Source organism: Balaenoptera physalus (genome assembly GCF_965194825.1).
Source record: "Balaenoptera physalus genome assembly, chromosome: 10".
NCBI lineage: Eukaryota > Metazoa > Chordata > Mammalia > Artiodactyla > Balaenopteridae > Balaenoptera > Balaenoptera physalus.
The window spans coordinates 113,515,091-113,532,706 of NC_138889.1; positions in this window are offsets into that span (position 1 = coordinate 113,515,091).

A 17,616-nucleotide genomic window follows, 5' to 3' on the forward strand; every position below is an offset into this window, starting at 1 on the left:
GGACTTGGAATCCCACGTGGATGCTGGGCGCGGGGGGGTGATTTCCAGGCACCTGATCCTGCCATCCCGCAACCCACGCGGCTGCCACACGCGGACTCCGCTCCAGCGACCCGCCGGCGTCCCGAGCAGGCCCTCCGCGTCCGCACAGCCCGGCGGGAGCAGGATGGCCAGGGCCCGGGCTCCAAACGGACTCGGAATCCGGGACGGAGATGCAGAGGCTGCCTCTGAGAGCCCGGCCCCTCTGCCCCCCAGCGTGTGACCCCAGTGACTCCCCAAGACTCACTCCTTCTCGGGGCTCCCCAGCCCAGCGTTGGCCCCTCCTCTGTGTGAATCACCGCACAGCCGCTGCCCCCTTGCGCTTCGCAAGGCCTCTGAGCCAGGAGGTGTTGGCAGGTTTGGAGGGAAAGTGTCGGAACGATGGGGTCTGTCCCGCCCTCCCCAGCAGTGGGGCGGAGGCCACACGGATGCTTCTTGTTTGCACACAGGGCCGGCCCGGCTGCCTTATTTAGCTTTGAGATTTATGGGGTTTTAATTAAGCCCTGTCTAATGACGCAGTCACTGGTCAGCGCCCAGAGTGGGAGACAGAGAGAGTGAGAGAGACAGAGAGGGACAGGGAGAGAGAGGCAGAGACACAGAGATGCTGGGAGGGAGAGCTCGAAGCTGCCTTGCTAGGTGGGGGGTTGGGTGGGCAGGGAGGGGGCAGTAGGAGGCCGTGGGGGGGTGAAGGCCTTCTGGCCGCTCTCTGGTCTCAGCCCTCAGCAGGCTCCTGGGCCGTGAGGTCGGAGCCAGAGGCTGGCAGCAGTGTCCCAGTCAGCCTAGGGGAAAGACGGGTATCGTAATGGCAATGGTGGGCAGGGCCGTGGACCAGCCCACCCAGAACCTCTCCTCCTTCCCTCTCCTCCAGGCACCTGGGCTGGCCGGTCAAGCCTGTAAAGCCTCCTCCCCCAGAGGGTTCAGGTGAGGGTCTGACCAGGAGGGGTCTGGTCAAGGGCAACGCGTCAAGGTGCACCTGAGGGTCTGGGCCCATCCCCACTTTCTCCTCAGGGAGACCCTGGAGGATCCCAAAGCAACTGACAGCAGGCACCCAAGCGCTCATACACCACGTTCACAGCAGCCCAGAGACAGAGGCAACCCAAGTGCCCGTCGAAGGGTGAGCGGATAGATGCACAAAATGTGGTCCATCCGTAAATGGATGTCAGCCTTAACAGGAAGGATATCCTGACACAGACTACATCCTGGGTGAACCTTGAAGACATGATGCTTGGTGAAATAATACAGACACAGGAGGACAAATGCTGTCTGATTCCACCCACATGAGGTCGCTGGAGGAGTCAGATCCACAGAGACAGGAAGTAGACGGTGGGGCCCGGGGTGGGGGAGGGGAGGGGAGTGAGTGTTTCATGGGGACAGGGTTTCGGTTTGGGAGGATGAACAACTTCTGGAGGTGGATGGTGGTGATGGTCGCAGAACAACGCGAATGTGCTTCATGCCCCTGAACTGTGCACTGAGACATGGCAAGATGGTAAATTCTACATTACATGTTTCTTACCACAAATAAAAATTTTTTAAAATTTTAATGGAGAGGGATTCCCTGGGGGCGCAGTGGTTAAGAATCCGCCTGCCAATGCAGGGGACACGAGTTCGAGCCCTGGTCCGGGAAGATCCCACATGCCGCAGAGCAACTAAGCCCGTGCGCCACAACTACTGAGCCTGTGCTCTAGAGCCCACGAGCCACAACTACTGAAGCCTGCGCGCCTGGAGCCCGTGCTCTGCAACAAGAGAAGCCACCGCAATGAGAAGCCCGCGTACGACCACGAAGAGTAGCCCCCGCTCGTGGCAACTAGAGAAAGTCTGCACGCAGCAATGAAGACCCAATGCAGCCATAAATAAATAATTTTTAAAAAATTTTTTTATGGAGAGGAAAAGTGTTAAAGTAATAATGGAACATTTTTCCCACAGTGGAAAACAAAAGGCCTCAGAAGGAAGGGATTCAAAGGCAGCCCAACAAGAGAGAAACGGAAAACAGTCCCTGGACACGATACAGTGAAACATCAGGACAAAACGAACTCCCTCAGGAGGGCTGCTGGTGGAGACGGACCATTCCAGGCGCCGGCCCAGCGCCAAGCCGGTGGAGCCCCCATCCAGGCTGAGAGGATGCCCATCGCCAGGACCGCTTGGGAAACTGTTTGCCTGACGTAGGACGAAGCAGTTGCAAGACAGATGGTGGCTACACCACCCAAAACACCGCGCGAATGATTATTGCACCTTTATTAACAGTAGCCAAAAACTGGGTACGGCCGCGACCCCTGACTGCCTGGACAGGCGCCGCGCACAAGTGGCTTGATCAACAGAGGTTCATTCCCTCTGTCCTGGAGGCGGGAAGTCCCAGATTAAGGGGCGTGCCGGGCTGGCCCCCGCCCCGAGGCTCTGAGGGGTTCTGTCGAGCTCTCCCCCCTCAGCTCTGGGGGGTTTGCTCCAATCTTTGGTATGCTTGGCGTTTGGAAGCATCACCCCGATCTCTGCCTTCATCTTCACGTGGCACCCATCCTCCCTGGTGTGTGTCTGTCTACAAATCTCCCCTTTTAATAAGCACCAACCATACAGGATTAAGGTCCAGCCAAATGACCTCATTTTAACTCAATCACCTCCAGAAAGACCCTATTTCCAAACAAGTCACTTTCCAAGGTACTTGGTGTTCGGACGCTGACATATGAATTTGGGGGGGATACAGTTCACCCCATGGCACTGGGAGTAACCAGATGTCCACCAATAGTAAGATGAATAAATAATTGTGGTAAAGCTGCAACTCAGTACCACTCAGTAATAAAAAGAATGCATTTCTGCTACTCACAACACGCATAAATCTCACGGACAAAGGGTACCTACTTACAATTCTGTTGGTGTGAATCGTAAGAACAGGGGAGACGGTGAGAGAAACCAGAAGGACCCTGCAGGGCACCCGAGGGGCTCTGGGTCCTGGGTCGGGGGACGGCAAATTCCTCAGGCCTCTTGTTACCGAGCCTCCGTCACACCTCAACTACCAGGGTGCGGGGCGGGTAGAAGACGGTAGGATTCTGAGAGAGATGGGGTCGACCTTGAACTTCTCCATGCGCACTGGTTACGGGACCAAGGAGTGATATGTTTAAATGCTGAACTTTGATATTTGAGCCAATTGTTGCTCCAACTCGAGGGCATTAAAGGGCCCTCGGGTTTGGAGGTCCTGGGAGAGCTCGCCGCAGACGTGTGGGTGCTGAGAGCCAGCGTGAGGGGTGGGGGGTGTCCGGAAGCGCTCACCGCCATCCTGGACACCGCAGTCAAATGCAAGGAAGATCCAGACTCACGTGAGCTGCGACTGGAACTCCAGACACTTGAGCTTCGTGGCCAGCGGGCCGCTTGGGGCACCTCCACCCGTGGCCGCGCTGTGCTGCCCTAGGGGCCCTCACCCATCACCACCCCTGGACGCCCGACGGGCTCTGGGCGGTGGCTGGAGCTGCCCCCGGCACAGCCACCTGGGGGAAGCGACAGAGGAGACAGCCGTCCCCCACCCAACCGAGCGCTGGCCCTCAGGTTCAAAGGTGCAGTCGGCACTGGCCCTCCTGGGGAGCCTCTGTCGGGCCTATCAGTAAAATATGGCAACGCTTCACTGCCAGAAGGAGGGGCAGAAGACTCCCCGCCCCTGGGTAAACTTCCGTGGCCTGGCGCCTGGCCCATCTCTGACCAACAGGCCAAAGGGCTCTGAGATGCCTGCGGTTTGGCCAAGAGCTGCTGTTTGGGGGCTGGGCTTGTGTGAGCCCCGATTTCACAGACGGGAGGCCGCTGTGAACGCTGGTGTCCTTACAGGACGCCTCCCCCGAGACCCCTGTCCAGGCGTCGTTCGCAGGAAGGGTCCTGAAAGCTGCCACTAAGCAGGGCGCACCAGGGGCCCACTCTGTGGGGCTCCCGCTGCAAGTTCTCCGTGTGGGGCCCCATCTTCAAGCAGAGGCGGTAGAGGGCAGCCCAGGCAGTGCTGGGGGGCGGGCGGCGTCCAGGTTCCCTGGGGGGGGGGTCTGGCCGGGCACTGGAGCCACAGCCTGCCCTGCAGCCTGGCCCAGAGCCCCTGCCCCCCGAGCAGGAAGCGGGAAGATGACCGGCTCGCTCACTGCCCTGGAGATGCTGCGTCACAGGCAACGGCCGCTTCCTGGTCCTCGGGGCAGCCCAGGGACAGCCGAGAAGAGAGGACACCGCTGGCCCCATGCCACCGGTGGGGCGCAGGCCTCCAATGCCAGGTGGCGACGTCCCCGATCTCCCTGGGGCCTTGTTAACAGGCCCGCTGACGCCGAGGAGGTTGGGGACGGAAAATGCCCAGCTACCCCCCACCCCATAGCGCAGGAGGAGGTGGCCTGGCTGCCGGGCCCAGGTACTCGTTTCTCAGCCACGTGGTGCAAGGGTGGCCTCGGGTCCCAGCTCTACAGCGGGCGGGTGGCATCCCGACCACGGGAAGAGCGGGAATTCGGGGCTCGGAAGCACTTCCAGCCAGGACAGAGCAGGCGCTTTCTGCGGCATGACCCGGCCGGGAGGGGAGCTGGGGAGGCCCTGGCCTTGTCCCCAGGGCCCCCTCCCTCGCCCAGCCCGACCGGGGTGTCCGGGGGATCAGCGTGGTGAGGTGCTGCCTACCCCAGCTGCGTGACCCCCAGGGTCGCTGGCCCACCTCGGCCGGTTTTGCCGTCTGTTAAATGAAGTGATAGTCGATCCCCCCACCAAGATTGTCCCCGAGATGAAGCTGCTTCGCCCTCAGCCGGGAGCACGGAGCCGATGGCACGTCCCCTGTCACTCCCCCAGCTTGGCAGGGGGTGCACTCTCAGGGGGAGCGCCAGCAGGCGATGGCCCGAAAGCCCTACGTCCTCTCTGAGCGCCCGCCCTGCCCACCTGGGTCCTCCCTCCGTGTAGCCGCAGGGTTGATCAGGGTGTGTTTCCTGGGGTGACTGCAACGACATTGTTCTTTGTCTCCAGTCCTGGAGGCTGCAATCCCAGATCCAGGTGTGGGCAGGGCTGGGTCCTCCTGAGGCCTCTCTCCTCGGCCTGTAGACAGCCGTCTTCTCCCTGTGTCCTCACGGGGTCGTCCCTCTGTGTGTGTCTGTGTCCTGACCTCCTCTTCTTATAAGGACCCCAGTCACACTGGGCCAGGGCCCACCCTCGTGACCTCATTTTACTTTCCACCTCTTTAAAGACCTCATCTCCAAATAGTCACATTCTGGGGTGCTGGGGAATCAGGACCCCTATGTATGAATTTGGGGGACGCAGTTCAGCCCACGACAACCTATAAGAACAAAAGGGGAGAGAGTGAGTCAAAGCTCACTGCACAGGGAGAAAATCCCTGGCTCCTTTAAGGGACCGGCAGGCAGGTGGGGTTCCGGGAGCGGCCAGAAGAACCCTAAACAGACAGGATCTGATTTGATGCCATCAGCAAACCCTGGCGGAGCTTCTCCTGAGGGTCTGAGGGCGCCATGAGGTTCTCAGAGCCCGGTGACATCCGTGGGCCCCTGCTCTGGCCTCCAGGTCGCAGGCTGTGGGCTCCGCCTGGCTGGCTTGGGCAGGGAGGGGCTGACCGCACCGCTTATGCCCTCAGCAGCCTGAGACCTGGGACGCCCTCCCCGCACCGCGGCATGTTCCTGTGCTCCTGCCGTGGGCCCGGGGGCTGTGCTGGACGTTGCAGGGCCCACTCACCAGCTCCCATCCTCCTCACCAGGAAAGATTTCAAACATACCGTCGAGAACAGACTGACACGTGGGCACCGTGTACCCGCCGTCCAGCTTCAACTAACATTAGCTCCTTGACCTTTGTGCTTCAGATATGTTTTCCGTCGAGAAATAAAATATTTCGGATAGAACCGGGTGCCTCTCCCCACCCACCCCCTCCCCAGAAGTGGCCACAATCCTGAATTCCATGGTTCTCAAAGGTTTTTATAGTTTTACCACGTTTGTAAATGCGCAAGTTATAAAGCAGGGATAACGCGTGAATCCCCAGTGACGGCATCAGGGTCTGCGTGAGTCTGCTGAGGTTCCGGTTCCTGCAGGATTAACTGCCGTGTTGCATTCCGGGGGAGGGTGGGGGTCTCACTCCTGCGAGAGGGCTGTGCACACCTGGCTCGGCTAGTGGGAGGACGGCCCAGGCAGAAGCGCCAGTGGGCTAATGCAGGTCCCAAGGGGGGTTTCTCTTACGTTTCCTGGATCCCTGTGGTCAAGCTTCTTTGCTTGTTGCTTATTTTTGTCATCTGTGCCTGAAAGGAGGTGAGCTGCCCTCTGCCCCAAGGCAGCAAGTGGGCGCCCTGGACTCTCCGTCTAGGCCGTGGGTGGGCTCAGCCCCCCCTCCCCCTCCCCCTCCTCCCCCTTCCTTCTTCTCCCCCTTCCTTCTCCCCCCTCCCCGCCCTCCCCTCCCCCTTTCCTCCTCCTCCCCTCACCCCCTCAGGGTCCTGCAGGTGGTGGACGTCACGGGCATTCCTTAGCCCTTTGGACACTGGTCGTCATGAGCCATCCTTATGGAAGCTTCCTTCACTCTTTGGTCTGTATTTTCACCTTGTTAGGTTGTCTTTTTTCTATTTTCACCTTGTTAGGTTGTCTTTTTTCAAACAGGATTATCAAGTGTCTCCATTGCAACATCGATGGCTTGTGATTTTACTGACTTGGTTAAGAAATCCTCCCCTCCCCTGAGGTCATAAACATTACGCCTTTAATTTCTCCTGAAAGTTTAATAAAAGTTTTGCTTTTCACATCTAGCTATTTAAGCCACTTGGTATCTGATCTTAGTTTGGGGCGTGAGGTGGAGACCTCATTCCTACTTCCCCACTGAGAGAACGCTATCCCAGCAGCTTCTACTGAAGGTCCCCCCTCCCTGCATATGAGGAGTCCCTCCCACCTCAATCATTGTCCGGACGTGTGGTCTGTTCCACCTGCCCACTTGCCTATCCCTGCGCAAGCCCATGCTGCTTTGTGAGAAAAGACCAGCCTTCCCACCTCGTGCTTCTTTGAAAACTCTCGGCTCTTCTTGATTCTTTGCTCTCACATGGGCTGTTTGAGCAGCCTGACAAGTCCATGAAAAACTCTACTGGGATCGTGAAAGGCATTTTGTTAGGTTTATACAGCTGTTTGCCAAGAATTGGTTTTATTTTTCAAAATTGAATCTTATCATTCGTGAGCAGGGCATCTCTCTCCATTGAATAAGGTCTTCCTATTTGCCTTCCAGTAACTATAGTAATTTTCTCTTAATAGCCTGGGACATATTCTGTTTGATTTATTCTTAGGAATCTGCGTGGGTTTGTGGCTGCGTTAATTATTATTTTTTCTACTTGGTTTTTACTGGCATAAATAAATGCTACTGGTTTTGTGCATTTGTTTTCATTAACCTTGTATCCAACAATGTTACTGAGTTCTAATTGGCTTTTCCATCTTGATAATCACAGTATCTTTAAATCAGGACAGTTTTATTTTTTTCCAATCCTGATACTGTTTTATTTTTTCTTGTTTTGTTGCTTTGGCAAGAACTTCTAGACCCCATAGATTGATGGTAAAAGAATATGAGAAAGAATATATATGTATAACTGGGTCACTTTACTGTATAGCATAAATTAACACAACATTGTATATCAACTATACATCAATAAAATGTTTTTTAAAAAAGAAAGTAGTCATTGTAGACAACCTCCACGTTCCCTGACTTTCATGGAATGATTCTAAAGCTCTAGCACTAAATCTGATGTTTGCTGCCATTTTTTGACTGATACACACTAACAGATGAGGAATGTTTCCTTCTAGTCTTAGTTTGCTTTAAAACAAAAATGAAGACAAGTTGTTTACTTTCATGGGGTGCTTTTTCTGCATCTCTTAAGGGTTTTTCTCCTTTAATCGCCAAACGTTGCTGGCTCCCCTCCTGTTGGCAGAGCCGTATCTCACATCCCAGCCCTGGCAGCTGGCAGCAACCAGGTGACCCTTTGTTCTGAGGGTTTAGACACTGGGCTGCATGCTCCATGTGACAGACGTGATCTCCGAGGTGACAGCTGCTCCGTCACCCGAGGTCCTGGAGAGAAAATGGGAGCAGAGCACAAGTCCAGGGTGCCTGGAAACCTCTGTTGTCACAGGCCACCAAGATCGGGGGGCTCTTGTTACTGCAACACAGCAGAGCCATCCTGACCGAGACATTGTGTTAGTAGATTTTCTGCTGTTGAACAATACTTGACTTGCTGGATAAGCCTCCTTGCTCACGGTCTTTGGGATCTTAGGGGAGCTTCATACACAGCCCTCCCCACCTGAAGGCTTGAACCAATTGAAAAGGAAGGAAGGGGAGCTGGCGCGTGCAGAAACAAGCCTAGTTGCGTAAATTATAACTTCTTGGCCGGAGACCATGGATCGCCCTTGTGGGTAAGTTGGCTTCCTTACTCTGACCCCTTGAATTAAACAGACAACCCTCCAATGGCCGGCAGCGCTGGCCCAGACAAGCCCCCTCCTTGGAGAAGCAAAGGAGAACAGGTCAGGCCCGGGAGGAAGGAAGAGAAGAGAGGAGGGATGCCCACGCCCTGTTTCTCTTTTCGGGTGTGGATTAAGCCTTTAAGCCAATGTGCTCTCCCCGAGATGGAGGACGTGAAGGACAAAGGGGCAGGAACAGAAGGACCAGCTCCTCATGGAAAGAGATGTGGCCGCGGAGAAAAAGGCAAGCCCCACAGGGACTAATAAATTCTTCAGGGTGTCTGCAATTTCCTTTCCTTGGGCTGCTCTTGAGAGATTTTGGTATCACCGTTATCCTAGTTTCAGAAACGAGAGGCCTAAGCTTCCCGCTTTTTCTGCCTTCTGGGAAAGTCTGTGTGACAAGATGTGGTCAAAGGCCCAGCTGTTCACACCCCTGTATCCCATCCTCACTGATCTGGGCTTGCTGTGTCCATCGCTAGTTTTGGCCACTGGAACAGCAGTAAATCCGACACATGTGGAGGCATGAAAAGAGCTTGTGCCCTGGGGTCTCTCGTGGCTCTTGAGAACAGTGACCGCCATGGGAATAGCCACCTTCTTCTGGAGAAGGAGGGACTTATGGATACAGGCGCCAGTGACCCAAGCTACTCCGGCCATGTCAGTCCTGCAGACCCACCAGCTGACAGCAGACACGTGACAAGCAGCCTGATAACTTTTAGTAACTATGTGCAATCATGTGCCCACCACCAAAATCAAGATGCAGGAACTCAAAAAGCTTATTTGTGCCATTTTGAGGCTGGTCCCTTTCCACATCCTTGGTCCCAGGAAATCACCACTGTGCTTTCCATTCCCCCAGTTTTGTCATTTTTAGAATTCCGTGGTACAAAATCCTGCAGTCTTTTATACCTGACTACTTTCAATTAACACAATGCTTTTGATACTCATCCCAGTTTTATACAGCGATATTTGTCCATTTTTATAGGAGAGCAGTATCTCAACATACGGATATATTGGATTGGCCAAAAAGTTCGTTCGGGTTTTTCATGGTCTAGGAAACCCCGAACGAACTTTTTGGCCAACCCAATATTTCCATTTGTCTCTCCATTCACCAGTGGATGGGCAAGTACATCACTTCTCGTTTTCAGAAATCTTGAATGATGGTGCTTCAAACATTCACATACGTCTTCTTGCGACCATGCGGTTTCTTTTGCCTTGGGTAAACATCTACGAGTGCAACTGGTGAGTCACATAGTAAGTATACATTTAACTTGGTAACGTTTTGTTTTCCAAAAGGCTGTACAATTTCACATTCCTTCCAGCAACTTCTGAGAGTTCCAGTTACTCCATGTTCTTGCCAACATTTTGTATTGTCCGTGTGTGGAGACCGACACATCTTTGTAGTTTGTGCATTTATTGGAGGACCAGTAACGTTGAACATCCTTTCATATGCCTACTGGCCAAACCTATATCATATTTTGTGAGGGATCCTATAAATCTTTTGCCTATTTTTAATTGAGTTAACTTATTTTTATTGAGTTAACTTATTTTATTGAGTTGTAAGAGTTGTTTTATATATTCTGGATGTAAGTTCCTTTTCAGACATATGTTTTGCAAAAATTTGGTAACCATGTCTTTCAAAAAGCAGAAGTTTTTAATCGTAATGAAGTCTATTTTATTGGTTTTTTCTTCTATATTTTGTGTTTTTTATGTCTGGTTTGAGAAATCTTTGCCTATTCCATGTCATAAATATTTTCTTCTGTATTTCTTCTATAAATTTAATAGTTCTTGCTCTTGCACTTAGGTTATATTTGTATATGGTGTTAGCTAAGGGTCAAGGTTTATTTCTTTTCCACACAGATGACATTCGGTATTATTTGTTAAAAAAGACTACCTTTATCCTGTTAATTACCTTTGTGTATTCTTGGACTCTCTGTCTTGCTGCATTGATCTGTGTGTCTATATTTATGCCAATAGAACACTATTAATTATATAGGCTATATCTTTATAATAATATAATTAATATAATATAAATAATAAATAATATAAAACTATATTTATATAACATTTTCCTGCAATCAGGTAATGCTAGCCCTTCAACTTTGTTCTTCAGAACTGTTTTGACTATACCAGATTGCCTTTCCATATGAATTTTAAATCATCTTGTCAATTTCTTTGACAAGGCCTATTAGGGACTTGATTGGTATTGCATTGAATCTTTAGATAAATTCGGGAAGGGCAGCCATGTTCCCAATATTAAATCCTCCACCATGAGCATGGTATAGTTTTCCATTTACTTCAGCCTTTATGTTTTGCTTTGTACTATTTTGTGGTTTTTACTGTACACATCTCATATGACTTTTGTTAAATCTATTCCTAAGTATTTTATTTATGATGTTATTGTAAATTGAGCTGTTTTCTTTAATTCCATTTCTAATTGTGCATTTATACTATATAGACGTGCCATTGGTTTTTGTACATTACCTTATATCCTTCAATGTTGATAAATTCATTTATTCTTTCTAGTAGATATTTTGTAGTTTCCTTAGGGTTATCGCCATACATAAATATATCATCTGCAAATATAGACATCTTTATAAAATATACCATTCAGATCTTTCCAACCTGAACATCTTTCATTTCTTTTGCTTGTCTTGTTGCACTGGCAAGGACCTCTAGTACAATGCTAAACAGAAGTGGTGAGAGCACACAGCCTACTCTCCTACCTGATCTTGGAATAGGCTTTAATCTCTGAGTGTGATGTTAGCTTCAGATTTTTGTAAATGTCCCCAGTCAGGTTGAAGATGTTCTCTTTTTTTCCTAGCTCTCTGAGAGTTTTTATCATTAAAGTGTTGTGATTTTTTTCAAACACTTTTTCTGTATATAATATGATCGTTTGTTTTTCTCCTTTATTTTATGAACATGGGGAATTACACTGATTGATTTTCATATGTTATACCAATCTTGCATTCTTGGGGTAAACCTCACTTGGTATTAGCCTGTGTATGTATTGTTGGATTTGACTTGCTAATATTTTGTTATGGATTTTTGCACGTATTTTCATGAGAAGAATTGATCTGTGATTCGCTTTACTTATGGTATCTTTGGTTCTGAAATCAACATAAATACTAGCCCCATAAAATGAGTTGAGAAGTGTCCCCTCCTTCTTTATTTCCTGAAAGAATTTATGTAAGATCAATATTGTTTTTTCTTTAAATATCTGATAGAACTCACCAGTGAAACCACCTGAACCTGAACTTTGTGGAAAAGTTTTTGAGTTTTAGGTTTCTAGAATCAACATAGGGCTGTTCAACTTTTCAGTTTCTTCTTGAACAAACTTTGTTAACTTGTTTCCTTCAAGACATTTGTCTACTTAATCTAAATTATCAAATGTATTAACATGAAGTAGCTCATAATATTCCCTTACTATCCTTTTAATGTCTGTAGGATTTGTAGTTATGTCCCTTTTTTATCTTGATATTAATCATTCATGTCTTTGCCCTTTTTTTCATGATCCACTAGAGATTTGTCAGTTTTATTTTTAATCTCTTCAAAGAGCCAGTTTTTTTTTTTCATTGACAATCTCCATTGGATTTTTGGTTTTGTTGTTTGTTTTGTTTTAAATTTTGTTTATTTATGCTCTTTATTATTTGCTTCTTTCTATTTGCTTTGAGCTTCCTTTTCACTAATACAAACATTAAATGCATAAAAGTCCATCTAAGACATGCTTTAGCTACATTTCACAATTTTTAATAGGTTTTGTTTTCATCTGTATTCTATTTAAAATATTTCCTGATTTCTTTTGGCCTCCTCTGTCATTCCTGAGTTAGTTAGAAGTGTGTCTTAATTTCTAAGTATTTGGAATTTTCCAGATAGCTATCTCTCTGTTGTTGATTTTTAGTTTAATTCCATGTGTTCCATGTGTGTAACATACTTTGTATGATTTTTACTGTTTTAACATGTTTCCTTTTGTTTTGTGACTGGAGTGTGGCCCATCTTTGTGAATGGTCCACGTGCACTTAAAAAGAATGTGCTTTCTGCTGTGTCAGGTGGAATATTCTATGTCAGTCAGGCTCGTTTCCAATTTAAGACACCGGGAAGTGTTTCCCTGGAAAGAGAAGCGAAGAGACAGCCATGGAGGGACTTGGAGTCCCCTGAGAATGGAGCAGCCCTCCCCAGACCCCCTCCCTACCTGCCTAGAGCTGCTTCTCAGAGAAGGTTCTTTTCTGGAGTTCCAGCTGGAAAGCCAGGAACTGGTATATTAAGAATATGCAGAGCAGTATCTGCTGAAGGAGGGAGCCACCCCGCCCCCTCAGCATTGAACTCCCGCTTTGGGGAAGGGAAAACCCCAGGGCCATTTCGATTGCAGGCGCAGTTTCAACACACTCCCACAAAGGAAGTAAAGTCCCAAGATTTATTACCTACAGACCCCAGAAACAAGGGGCGGCTGGTGCACAGGGTCGTCTGTCCCAGGTCACAGTTGAGCATCTAGTACTCATAAGGCTGTTGGGGCAGAGGTCACTAACTTTCACAGGCTCAGCTCTGAGTGGTCGTTTTAAAAGGTGCCCCGGAATGAGCAGGGAGGCCTGGAGAGGGCCAGAGTCAGCCAAGAGACTCAGCTCTTGGCTGTTGGCAGGTGGCCTTGATGGCTTCTCAAAGGCAATGGCTCTGCCTGGGACAAGGCCCAGGTGTCTGGGGCAAAGCGCCTTGGTTCGTTTGTTCACTTCCTTCATTCCATGAACCTTGTCTAAGGAAAACCCCACTCCTGCCAGTACGGGCCCCGCCATGCCCACCCAGGGGCCCAGTGAACTTCCAACTCCTGAGAGCTCAGGGGCCAGAATCTCTGCACCCCAGACACCTGTCAGGGAGGACGGAGAAGGCTGGGCTGCTGCTCCCCGAAGTACTGTGACCCTGTGCCTGGAGCCCGAAAGGGACACACAGCCCTGTGATGGCCTGTGGCCACAAGGCCCCCGCTCTGCCCCCACTTTGGCTGTGGTGACATGACTGTGCCTCCTTTGTGTGCTAACTTATCCCGTTACTACCTCGATATTCCCACTGATTTCCTTTCCTGTCAATTTCTTCAACTTTAAAATGCTGTATTGAGAGCAGTTTCCTAAGTTACCCGGAGTACTGTTCAGAACAAGGATGCTTCCCGAAGTCGGGATGGAGGGGAAACAGGCGCAGGTGGGGAAGGCTTCTGCTCCAGAGTGTGTGGTCGTGAAGCAGCCCTGCTCCACGGTGGCTGGTTTTGTCCTGCTACAGTTTAAGATCGAGGCATACTTGACATAATAAATGCACAGACTTTAACTGCGTGGTGTGAAGGGTCATGACCAATGTCAACACACATGTAACCATCCCAACCAAGGCAGAGGTGAACATAAAAGATTTCTATTTTCAGTGATCTTTTTTTTTTTTTTTTTTTTTTTGGTCGCACTGTGCAGCTTGCGAGATCTTAGTTCCCTGACCAGGGACTGAACCCGGGCCACGGGCAGTGAAAGCGAGGAGTCCTAACCGCTGGACTGCCAGGGAATTCTCATATCTTCAGTGATTTTTAAAAAGAATTTCTGCTGATAGAATGCATGCTCATGGTAGAACACTCGGATTGTGCAGAGAAATCCAGGGCAGGATGTGACAGGGTCCCCTCCATGCGGCTCCCAGATAAAGGCTGCCCTGGCGGCATCCCACCACCCAGACAACCACTGCTACTAGCATTTCAGTGTATTTTCTTCTGGTTTTTTTCTATGCACATATATACATATGTTATATTTTTTTTTCTATGCATACTTTTTTGCATATGACATCAGATCAAATTTAGTATTTAAAAACTTACTGTAGAATAAGCATTTCCATATACTGTAAAATATTGTGTAAATATGATTTTTGAGAGGCCTTTGGGGTTTACTTTGTGATATTTGATTCAGCTAGCATTGATGTGATAAAGAGGTGATGTTAGAGAAAGAAAGAAAGGAAGGAAGGAAGGAAGGAAGGAAGGAAGGAAGGAAGGAAGGAAGGAAGGAAGAAAGAAAGAAAAAGAAAGAAAGAAAGAAAGAAAGAAAGAAACAAAGAAACAAAGAAACAAAGAAACAAAGAAACAAAGAAACAAAGAAAGAAAAGGTGCCCCGGGAGGGACTTCCCTGGTGGTCCAGTGGTAAAGAATCCGCCTTCCAATGCAGGGGGACGCGGGTTCGATCCCTGGTTGGGGAACAAAGATCCCACATGCCATGGGGCAACTAAGCTCACGTGCCACGAGAGAGCCTGCGTGCCATAAAGTACAGAGCCCATGCGCTCTGGAGCCCACGCACTACAACTGGAGAGAGAAAACCCTGCATGCCACAAATAGAGAGAAGCCCGAGCATCACAACGAAAGATCCCGCATGCCTCAACTAAGACCCGACGCAGCCAAAAAAAAAATAATTAATTAATTAATTAAATATTTAAAAATAAATAAATAAAATAAAAGGTGCCCCGGGAAAAGCAAGGTGGGAACTTGTGATGGGAATCCTAATCTGATGTCCAGGCTCTGGCTGTGGGCAGGGCTATCACACCGTGGGAGGCCCGGGCAGCATCTCAGAATGGGGCTGTGTTCTCACCACTGGGGTCTCCACCGCAGCCCTGCGATCGAGGGCCAGGCTGTGGGCCCAGGGCTCCCGTCACCGGTGGAGCCCCACAGAGCCCGAGAGGTGTTGCACCAGGGTTGACGACCTGCAACCCTGCAGGGTGCCTGGGAGACCCCATCCCTCCCGGGGCCCAGGCAGGGGTCTTGGCTCTGCCACCTTCCCCTGTGGTGGGGGGCAAGTGCCTGGGGGTGAGCGTAGCCTCTGGAAGGCCTGGGCGGCAGCAAGCCAGGCACTACTTGTTGGCTGTTATGGTCACAATGCCGCTGCGAAGCGAGGGCCTGGAGGGGCACAGCAGGCACGGAGGAGGCCTGCACAGCTGGAGCCTGAGTGGACACCATGGCCACGGGCACCCCTGAAGGCCACGCTGCAGGCCCGCCACCCCGGACAGCGTGGGCCAGCCGGCATCCCCAGGGGTCAAGCGTAGCTGAGCTGCAGTACCGTGAGGCCTGGTGGGCACTCGTGGGCCCTGCCCTGGGGCCGGTCCAGCATCGGTGAGCTCGAGGCAATGGCGGGGGGCACCTGCTGGGGTGGGGAAGGCGGCATGCAGCAGAAGGACCCACGGCCTGACCAACTCTGCCTCGGGGCCCACTTGGTGGCCTTGGGAGCCCCTTGCCCTCCAGGCTTCAGTTTTCCCACTGAAAACGGGGTTGGAGTGAACCCTGTGTCTGGGCCCTTGTAGGGTGAAGGTCCACGGGGGCATCAGGAAAAACAGGCACTTAGCCAAAAGTGAGGTGCTTTATTCTTACGTAGCCTCCTGGCCAGGGGCAGAGGTGGGCAGGCTGGGGGGAGGGGGGAGGAGCTTTGATGACCCAGGGCTGGTGGGGGTCAGAGGAGCAGCATGGAGAGGGGCAGTTGTTTTGTCCCAAGCCTGGCCCTGTTCCCACGGCACCCAAGACAGTGGCAGAGACCTTGTAACCCAGCTTCCCGGTCGCTGGGGCAGGGCCGCCCACCTGGCTGACCTGATCCTTGTCTCCTGTGCCCTGGGGGCACCCCAGCCAGGGGACAGCCCACCATGGGCCGTGGGAGAAGCAGATGGCCATGGCTCCAGGTGCGTACCCCTAGGGAGCCCTAGGAGGGCACAGCTCTGGGTGGTGAGCCAGGTGAGGGAGAAGAGGGAGCAGCTGGAGAGAGGAGGGGGCTGCAGGCCGCCCACCCTGCTCCCTCCCTGCCCCACACCCCAACCCTCCAACACCTCTGAGACCTGGGTGGGCCGTGTGCGGGGTGGGGGGGCGCTGTCGGGACAGGGACGCACCTGTTCTGCCAAGCTCCTGACGGGAAGTCCCCATTTACAGAAGGTGTCCCCCGGGGCCCCCAGGTGGCTGGGAACATCTGCTGCCTCTGCCTTGGCACAGCTGTGCCTGAGAGCCTGGGGGGGGCAGAGGTGGAGGCAGGTGGAGGCCTCTCTGCCTCTGGTCAGAGGAGAGATCAGCCCCAGAGGCGTCAGTGGAAAGGGGAGCTCAGCCCAGAGACCCGGGCCAGGGGAGGGGCCCCGGACTGGGGAGCAGGAAACCGCCTGTCTTCCGGGCTTTGCATTCATCGGCGGTGTGGGCCCGGCCTGGGGTCTCCATGGGGACCCCTCCCCAGCTAGAAACCAGGTCTGGGGCAGGCGAGGAGCACCTGTGGGGGCTCCGCAGGATGGGAAGGCTGACGTGGGGGAGGGGCTGGGCCGGGAGCGCGGAGGGAGGGGCAGGGCCCAGGCGGTTGCTCTCCGAGCACAGGGCCGGCTTGCCACCCACCGTACAGGTGCCCCGGCAGACGGCAGACCCCTCAGAGCCCGCATCTAAAACGTGGGGTGGGGCAGGAACGGTTGGCCTGACGGAAGCAAAACAGTGAATCAGTACCTCCCCCCGCCCCCCCCCCAGCCTGGGTCTTCGTGGGCCTGGGGTCGCGGAGGCTGCGTTCCCTGCGTCATTCGCCCGTGAGCGCTCCGCGTGCGGAGAGGGTGGGAGGCGCCCACGGGTTCCTCTCGGGGGACAGGGCCGCGGCCTCCCACCATCTGCCGATGATTGTCAAACTATTTTCTTTTAAAATTTATTTATTTGGCTGCACCGGGTCTTAGCTGCAACATTCTGACTCAGCTGCGGTGTGCGGGATCTCGTTCCCTGACCAGGGACGGGAGCCGGGCCCCCTGCACTGGGAACGCAGAGTCTTAGCCACTGGACCACCAGGCAAGTCACTGTCAAACTATTTTTAAGCCAGAAACCTCTTTCCAAGCAAAACCTCATGGAAACCCCGTGTCCAAGAGAAAAAAGCCAGGGCTGTTCTGCTTAAATCAGCAGGCCTGGGGGCGCAACCCACCCTTGCCCACCCCTGGTCACGCGGGAGCCCCCGTTTCACAGCTGTGGGCCTGGGAGGCCGAGGAGGACGCTGGCCAGAGCCTGACACCTCCCCCTGACCCGGCGCCGGCCCCGGCGCCCTCCCCCCGGTCCCGTCCTACAGGTTCTGCAGCTGGTGCTGGAGCTGCCGGGCCTGGGGCTCAGGTCCAGGTCCAGGCAACAGGCCACACACTGAGCAAACGGTTCATGGCCCAGGCGGGACAGAGGAACAGCTGAGAGCCTGGGGTGGGCTCA